This window comes from Cryptomeria japonica, chromosome 1 (assembly GCF_030272615.1).
Source record: "Cryptomeria japonica chromosome 1, Sugi_1.0, whole genome shotgun sequence".
Taxonomy (NCBI): domain Eukaryota; kingdom Viridiplantae; phylum Streptophyta; class Pinopsida; order Cupressales; family Cupressaceae; genus Cryptomeria; species Cryptomeria japonica.
The window spans coordinates 664,826,683-664,833,660 of record NC_081405.1 but is presented as its reverse complement, the minus strand read 5'-3'; positions in this window follow the sequence as shown (position 1 = coordinate 664,833,660).

Below are 6,978 nucleotides of genomic sequence, written 5' to 3'. Positions count from 1 at the left end.
TCTGGATTTGATTTGAGAATACCCAAATTCAAGTAGCCAAAATTCTCCAAAAAATCAAAATTCACACTAGGAGTGTGATCAATAGCCAAATGATCAGTACCATCATCAAGTGAAAAGTCTAAAAAGGTACATAACTGAGATGTGTGATCAACCCTTCTAGTAGAAATTATCTCTCTTCTTTCCAAGCCTTGAATGATAACTAAATTAGGTGTAGATTTCACAATCTTGTTATGGGCGATCCAATAAATGGAAATAAGATTGTTGGACAAATGAGGTACACACAGAACACCATTGGAAGTGTCATCCCCAATATCAACACAACCCTTTACAACTAAACTCATGTAAGTTTTGTTTCCCATCAAAATAGGTGGCATAACAAAAGGCTCAAAATAAGAGAACATAGTTTGTGTAGAAGCCATATGGTGAGAAGCTCTAGAATCTATGAGCCATCCCCTGATTTTTAGTTGATTTAGAAGCAAGTCATGCATGAAATTTTTTCTTAGTAGATCTTGACTGTTTTGAATTGGAAGAATAAGATGACTAAGTTATTCTAGAAGGAACATAAATGTTTTTCCTCTTAAGAAGATGTTTTAGTTCATCAATATCCTTCTGTAGAGTTGTAAATTGTACACCTTTATTAGTGTCTCCAATTTCACACTCTCCTAGCACCTATTTTAGTATTTCCCTTTCCTTTGTGTATTATGTGACCTTTATTGATTTAAATTAATATTATGGGTCTTATTATACTTTATTACATCATCACACTATTATTTGGGCCCTTGATTCTAGATGTTCCCTTTATCATTTTATCCTCATTTTTCCCCAACCCTAACATAATTTCAACTTTCAAGACACATTTTGCATATCTATTCATTATGGTTTCAACCACTGAGCTAGAATTGACATTAGAACCTCGTTATCTTACATTCCTCAAAATTCAAAAAAAAGTTGTTGGGATGAGGGTGACCTACCACCATGGTCCCACACTTTTTTCCTTGAATTTAAGGAGGATAATCGATACTCTTATCTAATTCAAATCCTGCTTCATGTAAAAACATATCAAATCTAAGTTGACCTAAATGTGATTTTAATTACAAAATCCATGTATAAGACATCTCTCTCAATTCATTTTGAAAATTAAATCTTATGCTAACATTATCATCAATTCAAGAACACTTCTTCTTCTTCCTCAAGAGCAGATTTGATTCAAGGAGCAACAAACTACATCAAGACATCTTCCATTATGTTTTATCTATGATTTTATGATGGATTTAATGGGATTCATGTTATTGCATCAACACATGGAGGACTTATTCTAAGAACATTGCATCATCTATCAAAGGTATAATCATTTACATTCAATTTTTTTAATTTCAGATCTAGCCTTGCCCTCAAAAGGCAAGCTTTCTAATTCAATTCAAGTTCAATTTATATTTCAATTAGGGTTAATTCCAAACACGGGATTTGACTTAAGGAAAATCCCTATCCACAACTCCCTTTATTTCCTCTTGTGTGCAACTATAGGTACCCAACAAATCCAAAAGACCTCAGACAACATCAGGAGCCCGATACAGATCCAATCCCAGAATTTGGACCTATTTTTCTTGGACTAGGGTGTTGGAGTACCCTGTCCTTGGCATTTGGCATCAAATTTTGCAAGTGGCTTCTAGATTGCTTTAGTTTGTAGATTCTCCAACAGTAGCTTAGCCTCAAAAGATCGAGGCATTATGGTGCCCTGGTCTTATCAAAGCAACATTTGTTTTCAGTCAAAGGTGCACAGTCAGATTTCCTACTCAATTTTATGTTTGTTACAACATTTTTCATTATCTGTCAGACATTTACAACAATTTAAGTGTTTATTTTCCGTATACCTTGGCCATAGTTTGCATCACTTCAACATATCTCCATAGTTCATTCACTTTATATATCAATGAAGGAATATAAATCCTATAGGTGTCATTTGACTCTCTTTTACAAGAGTTAGTCAAATATGATCACTCATCTAGGTGATCTTGTATTCCAATGTTGGTATGAAAAGGGATCTCTGTCTTATGTTCTATCTGGTTCCATTTTCATACTGTGCATTTCAGAGAAACCGACATCTTTCATTATTTCATTATCCTTGATTTTAATTTTCAAATGTAATTTTTAGATGTATTCATTCACTACTTATGCACTTTCATTAATTGTATTGGTTAGTTTATATGCTTGCACTTAGTTAATCACATACTTGCTTCGTTGCATACTATTAGTTTTATTTCTTTCTTTGCATTGTTTCTTTCATTGCATTGTATTTATATATAAAGGACATTTTAAAATCTTTTTTATTGATATATAGAGGATACCCCTAGTTGAGATTGCAAAGCCTATAGATGAACTTTTTGTTAGGCCCAATATGGTAAGTTAATGTACTAAGAGGGGAGGGGTGAATCAGTACTCCAAAACTTTTCTTTAATAATAACCTTACTGTTATGCATAAACAAAATAGTGCAGTAACATAAAATAAAGTTAAAACAAATAGATAACAATCATACATGATTCACTCCATAACACATATATTTTGGTTACGCAGAAACTCTTGGTTAGAGAGAAAAACTACGGTGGGGATGGCACCCACAACTTCACTACTGCAATAATAAAGAATGCTCGGTTAGAGCTAAATTTTAGCTATTTCTGATAGCTTACCCTGTTAGGAGTAACAAGATCTGTTAGATCTACCTTGCTAAAGGATTTTCAAACATTTATTTTGAATGCTGCACCTAACCCTTGATTAGAGTCTTTTACCCTGTTAAAGGTTTCTCTTTCAACTTCACAATATTACGATAAAATCATTACAAATATCTGCAACTTTACATCTGAAATGTTATAGCAGATTCTATGTGCTCAAAATAAGATTACCTTGCTTATAGCATACCTCGTAACCCATATAGTAACTCGGTAAACCCTTTTGTTTACTTTGTTCTTCGACTGTTCTCTGAAAACCTTCTCGGTGACCACTGTGTCTCTGTAATAGTCTTCTTACACACATATATACACCCTTAACTAATTCTGTATAAATAGATCTCTTAAGACGGTGATCCAATTCATTGCTTTGATCTTACAAACAAGATTCCTCGAATGAATAACTATACAAAATATTTCATTGGTTAGATTGATCTCAAAATCATACACAATCTTTTGCTGCAATTTCCAATGTAATAACGGTTAGATGTGCCTCGATCTTGTAACACGTTTTCATATGCATGTCCAGGTTCAATGTATCTGGTAACACATTTCACTCAGTGTATATTAACTGGGTGTGTCATCTTTGCTGCTCGGTAGTCATAAAAAGATACTCGGTAGACAGCTCGGTGTATAATGCATTCTGTGACTGCTTTCCTCTGTAACTGACTAGACTGTGCATACCGACTTCTCTATGTGTATCGACTGCATGATTTGGTAGTGTTAACCGACTAGAGTATATAGTATGACTTTGAATATAAAAACTAATGGCAATTTGATAAGTAGTAACAATCTCCCCTTTTGACATTAGTTGAGATGTTTGACAAAAACTACTTTCAAAGTCATAACTCAAAAAAAATCTATATACTTTGCAAAATGACTATACTTGACAATATATATAATAGTCAATGAAATAGTATATTCAGATATACTCCCCTTATCATTATACTATACATAACTCTGATTTTTGCATGCTCGGTTCTGTGTTTGTGTGCTCTGCTTACTGTCCTTGGATACTCTGCATACTCTGCTCGGTATACTCCCCCTGTATACAATACTCTGAATACTGTATCAAAACTGTATCACAAAAACTATATTACTCCCCAAATATATAGTATCTGTCAATATATTGTATTACTCCATATATTGTATTACTCCCCCTTTTTGACAAACATCAAAAACTTAATTCCCATCCGGGGTTGGTAACTGATCAAAAATAGATTTATACTTCTTCTGGGCATCAGTGAGAGCGACAGAGAGTGCATCTTTGACACTTTCCATTAAAGAATTTTGTGCTTGAATATCAGCCAATAGGGATATTAAGCCATCAAGAGTGCTTCCCTCTTGTGTAGTAGATAGGTGTGTAGCTCGGTTAATCTATTCTTGAACTAATGAAAGATGAGGAAGGAATAATGTCTAGAGTGTCATTATATCCATCCGGATCTTATGTTCTTCATTTCTGAGTTCCAATTGTTGAGCCATGAGCTGTTGAAGCTTGGTATAAATTTTTTGAACTGAATTAGGCTCAGGAGTCAACTTATTTGAGAGATCGGTGATCTCTTTCTCAATTGCATCAGTTTTATTCTTGATATCTTTAATGAATATAGAAAATGTGCAAAGTTTCTGAAATAAATAGAGAATATGCTTGAGTTGAGGGGACAACTCAGCAATGAATTTGACAAGTTTGACTTTTCCAATAGCTAGAGCTTTTTGTACCTCTTCAATCTTTTTTGCAGTAAGCTCCTTGTCTTTTAGCTTGCTCAAGTACTCATATGCATCAACTCCAAATGTTTCTATTTGATTAAGGAGTTCATCCAGTTGAATGTGGATGGCTGCATCGGTTGACACTGTAGTTAAAGGTAGCATATCTATCAACAATGTCTTTACCTTCTGAAGTACTTTATTCTTCTTTTGAATGGCAATCTATTTTTCTTGTTTGGCCTTCGCTTTGCATAGTTCACCGAAATCAATAAGTGCTTGCCCCTTTAATTTTGAGATATCCACATTGGGCAACACTATTGGTTTAGATAAATCAACTTTGAAACTATGCTTTTTCACCTTGTTCTCTTTACCTTTGGTCGGTTGAACTAAGACAATAGCTTGAGAGGCTTGCTGACCCTCGGTAGTTTGCTCAGTAGAGGCAACACTTTGGTTGGTTCCTGTAGCTGTTGTGGTGTCTTTTGGTGTCTCAGTACTGGGTGTCTCAGTTGCTAAATTTTTGGTGCTTGAGGGTGCTTGAGAGGTCTGGTCTTGAGTAGTCTCTTCTCCTGTTGTAGACTTGTGACCTTCGGTGCCTTGTGTTGTATCCTGAGGAGCTTCGGTAGAGACAGGTTGAGTGATCGGTGGATAAGGCTGAACTTGTTCTAAAACGGATTCACTAGATACAAGTTTTGCATATGTTGTGCCTTCTATCATCTCCTGCTCCCGTTCCTCTGTATCCAAGACATCTTCATCAATTTGAATAGTGTTAGCCGGGTCTTGCTCGGTAGCGTCAGGACTGTGCTCGGTGACATCAACGATTTCAACTTTAGATTGTTCACTGGCATCTTTTATTTTGAAGATTTCCTGCCATTTTGCTTTTGTCTCATTCTCTACATCAATATATAGCCCATTCATCAATTTTATGGCTCTTTGTTTGACAAGAAATTTTGAATTGTAGGTGGTCAAATGTTCCTTTATTTCTGCTATAGACATATCAGGAAATAGATGGACTAGACTTCTTTCTCTGATTTGTTTTTCTGAGTCCATTGCATATTTCCACCTGTTATCAATATGTAAGTAAAGTTCATTTGGAAGTGACTTTACTAGTTCTAATGGAGCTAGCCGAAACTTTAGAAGTGTACAAATGACAGCTTCTTCAATTTGTCTCTTCTCATCATTGTTTCTTGTTTCATACTTGACATATCTAAAAGAACCAAATCCACCATATTCTTTTAGATTGGCACAAAAGTTTTCAACACTATGTATATTTACCTTCTTGCTTTTGACAATTTGGAATTTGTTTGCATCTTCGGATTCTGTATCACTAGACTCTTTTGCGAGAATGAGTCTCCGAGTAGATTTCTTGTAGGTCTTGGTTACCTTGGGAGTAGTAACACTCTTTTATTTCTTACTCAGTGATGCAACTGATGCTCTTGTATTAGGTCTCTTTGTTGGAGGAGTCGGTAGGGCCTTTGAAATGTCTTGTTTCTTTCTTTTCAATACTTTACCCTTAGGCAGTTCGGTGCTCAATGTTATTGCTGCCTCTTGAGCTTCTGATTCTTCTTCGGTGATGGCAAGAGTACCTTTGACAGGTGTGGAGGAAGATTCTTCTTCGAATTTCTCTGTTAAAACCTTTATCATCTTTGTTGCTTTCCTTGTAGCCTTGGGTACTACAATGCTCATTTTTACTTTTCCCTTCACCTCTTCATAGGTTCCATACCTCAGTTCGGTAGCATGCCTTGGTAATGAAAGATAGGCATCAATTTGCTGTTGTGTGATATCAAAGTCAATCTCATAACCCATAGGTGGCAAAGATTGAGTCCTTGGTTCCAATGCATTCACATAACAGTAATCGGTGTCTACCTCAAAGCATATGTCATCTTTATATTTCTCCACTAGTTGGGGTGGAATCTGGTACCTGTTGTGCATCTTCTCTTGAAATTTGCTGAAATAATCATCCATTATGTCATTGAAATTATCACCTAGCATCTTGATAAAGTCATTAATCTGATGGATGATCGGTCAGTGTAGCTCCCAAACTACTTTACCAACTGATGGAAAGAATTTTTCAAAGTAGAAAAATATGCGTACAAGAAGTGAACCAAACTTTAGTGTATTTGCCAAGTTGTTCTTCTTCGGCTTCTTTATTGTGTTCAGGTTCTCAAACAAGTTCTTCAATAACACTTCACATAAGTCAATCTTCATTCCCTTTTTCACAATTTTATAAGCTATGTCAACTGTGGCACAAGGTACACTATTTTCCCTTGCAGATTGGAAGAAACAGTAACCAATTACTCTAATGGCAAACTTATGTTCTACATCAGTGACATTGTTTAGTTTCAGTCCTCTGTAATCAGATTCTACTCCAGTTAAACTGATTAATTCCTTCTGTGATATCATCTTCTGAGCTCGTGCATGATCATAGATAGGATAACCGATGATCACATGAATGATTTCCTTGGTGATTTTGAATGGTTGCTCTTCTAGCCACATGAAATCATCATGAACTCTGGTTAGAACAAACTTGACCCATTGGGGCTTGAACACACAAGGGTA